Raw genomic sequence first — 3,376 nt, 5'->3', positions numbered from 1 at the left:
GGCAACGCCCCCTAGCCCTTGTTTGTATCCAGATCATGATCATACACTACTGTCCAATTAACATATCCATGTCATGATCATACACTACTCTTGATCATAAACAAGTTTATTTCAGTAAGTGCAGTACTCCTGGAGTGCAATTGATCATGATCATAAACCTGTACCTGCCGACCTTCACATGTTTTATCAGTACTGAGATGACAAATGGCAAGATATCAATCCAAAATCTGGTATACTACTCAACTAGTTGCCTTTTTGTTAAAGACTATTTCAACACATGCCTTTGGAAATTTTGACAAACTAATGTGTTTAAACATTTATAGACTAACATAACCATCACAGAAATGTATTGTCCCTGTTGTTCTTTCGTAATTCTGATTAATCATTTTTGTGGCCAAGAATCTTGTTATTATTTTCCTGTTGGAACTTGGTAGTATTGAAGTTCACAAATTATTTTCTATTAAGCTTGTCCGTTCTTTTACTCTTTTTGAGATCGATAGATCTGTTGTTGAGAGCTTTGAAGAAAGATGGGAAACATGCACTTTATCCAGAGTTTACCCATCCCTCGCCATAGGCAAGGAAGCTCACTTGCATGTCTTCAACAATGGGAGGGTGGATATTAAGGTGTCAAAACGTTGTGCATGGGAGATGAAGAAGCACTAGTGGAGCTTGAGGAGAATCGAAGGGGGGGGGGGCAAAGAGATTTAATACTATAAAAATGTATTCTTTCAGTAAATATGCAAGGGCTGGGGGGCCCCTCAGAACTACACATAGCTTCATCATTGTGAAGAAGCCAATAATGAACGGTGCCTAGCTACTTTAGTTGAACACCTGTGCGTTGCCATGACCGTGTCACATGTCATACTCTACGTAGTTGTTCTGGTGCACTTTCATCTCTTCACCTTTGAAGTTTCTCTTATGTTGTTCAATTCCCCTTTTGAAGGCCCTTCTATCAATCAAGAATCCTTATTCAACAGTGCAATAAATTGCCTTCATTGTACGTTACCTACATTAGAACACCATGCTGACTTGTTGGGAGAACAAATCAAGATAGCAGAGCATGTGTGATGTTGTAGATCATGTGACTGTCCGTCCTTGCCCACTCAAAGCTGAGCACTCCTCTTGTCCCCTTCTATTCTTTGGACTTCAGTAAACATGACTAATAATAACCAATACCAAAACTAAGACGAAGGTGGTTGGCCTGTCAGGGAGGTCGAGGGTTCGTTCCATTTCAAGAAAACTAGGAGGTTGAGAATGCATTTCATTTCCATTTTTGGGAAAAACATATCACTACGAGAAAATTCAGTTGTCATTCACAACATTGAAAAAAAAAGATGAGACCAACCAGGACTAGCCCTTAGTGTATGTTAGGAAATATGCAACTAGTATTCCCATGTTGTTTTCTCCCCAGCTAGGTATGATTCGGGGTAGACATAGAACTCTGCTCAATGGAACTCTTTGGCATTGTACATATGACATGACAGTGACATTGGCAATTGCATATTGTGTGTAAAGTACTTTTGTGTAACCGACATGTTCTATGAAGAACATATCATTTGCTAGCAGCAAAGAGTCTTTTGAAATTTTAAACCCTCAAGATTTTGGATTCTACTAAGAGCAAGTATAATAATGTGCTTATAGCCCGCTTACATGCCACTTTTTCCTACGTGAAGGAGGGGATATTAGTGGGAGTGAACTCTCATGCAAGACCCTAGCTATATGCGTACTAGATTCTCAAAAAAAAACTATATGCGTACTCTAGGCAATTGCAAAAAATATGAAGAAAGAGATAAAGATAAAGTGAAGAAAAGTAGTACTTTTATAACCAACCTTATATCTAACCTTGTTGTGTGAGTGACTATAAGTGGTGACTATATATGATATGACAAAATCATATAGCCATCAGTTGGCTATACTATTAACCATCCTCTAGTGAGATATTAAATGCTTATTCTTGGACAGCTAATTTGACTGTTAAGAATAAAGACAGATTAAATGCTTATTCTTGGATAACTAATTTTACTATTAAAAATAAAGACTGCACATGACTGCACTTGTGTCTGGAAGTGCATCTAGTGCCACCCCTTGTTGGTTTTGGAGTATTGACGACAAACTTGGTTGAGGGACTAATGTGTTGTGAGAATTGCAGGATAACACAGGTAGTAGTCCCTTATTGATTCGGTTTACCTACCAGAGATGACCCCTAAAAATGTGTGAAGACATTGAAGACAATGGTGGTCTGTGAAGATATTCACTGTGAAGACTATGACATGAGAAGACATTCACATGAAGACTATGGAGTGCGAAGACATATTTGTTTTGTAGTTTCCTTTTCTTCCTTGTTGAGTCATAGGAACCACCATACTGATAAGTGGGGTCTAAGTGAACAAAGTTAGAGTGACTGGTCTTGAGAGGACAAAGCCCTAAACACCCAGAGCCAAGGAGTGTTAGGCATAACTGAAGTCTTTCTGTCTGTGTGACCTGAAGACTTGTTACACTTGAGGACTGTGAATCCTCCAGCCGGTTAGGCGTCACGTTTTGAGCATCCAAGAGTCATTGTTTATCGCCGGTGAACGAAGTCTGTGAAGGTTTGAAAGTCTACCTTGAAGACTTACCAGAGTGATTGGGCGAGGACTGGGTGTCCTTAGCTCAAGGGGAATAAGGTGAAGATGCGGTCTTCTGAGTTAAATCTCAGTGTCCCTAACCAGACGTACAGTTGCCACAGCAACTGGAACTGGTCTAACAAATCTTTGTCTTCACCAGGCAACTAATTCTATCCTTCCCTTCCCTTTGCATACAGTTTGTCTTCATGAAGTCATTGCCTGATTGTATGATCTGAGTGTCTTCACTACTTGAAGACTGTTTACTGTTAGGCTTCATACTATATTCCATCATGATCCATACTACCTAGCTGATGATAGTCTTTGTGCTTTCACTTCATTGCTTACTTGACTATGGCCTGTCTAGTGTAGTCTACCTTTCCCTGCATATCAATAGGTTCATTTCTATTGTTTGTCTTCAAAGCCCTCGTGTTTTGAAGACTTTGATAAAAATCGCCTATTCACCTCCCCTCTAGTCGACAACTAGCACTTTCAATTGGTATCAGAGCAAGTGCTCCCTTGTTCTGTGTGATTCAGTTTAACCACCTGGAGTTTTAGCTGTGTCGACTGCAGAGATAATCAAGGTCTCCGCTGTGTGCCCTGTCTTTGATGGCATTGATTACCCCTATTGAAATAATAATATGTGTATGCATCTTGAAGCCATTGACGTCGACCTCTAGTATGTCGTCAAGAATGGTGTTCCCAAGGTCGGTGAAGGTGTCACCATTGTTGATGTCAAGAGGTTCATTCAACTGGACTCGACCGCCAAGAACATC

The sequence above is a fragment of the Triticum dicoccoides genome, chromosome 7A (assembly GCF_002162155.2).
Source record: "Triticum dicoccoides isolate Atlit2015 ecotype Zavitan chromosome 7A, WEW_v2.0, whole genome shotgun sequence".
NCBI lineage: Eukaryota > Viridiplantae > Streptophyta > Magnoliopsida > Poales > Poaceae > Triticum > Triticum dicoccoides.
The sequence above is the reverse complement of the archived record's forward strand: the minus strand, read 5'-3'. Positions refer to the sequence as shown.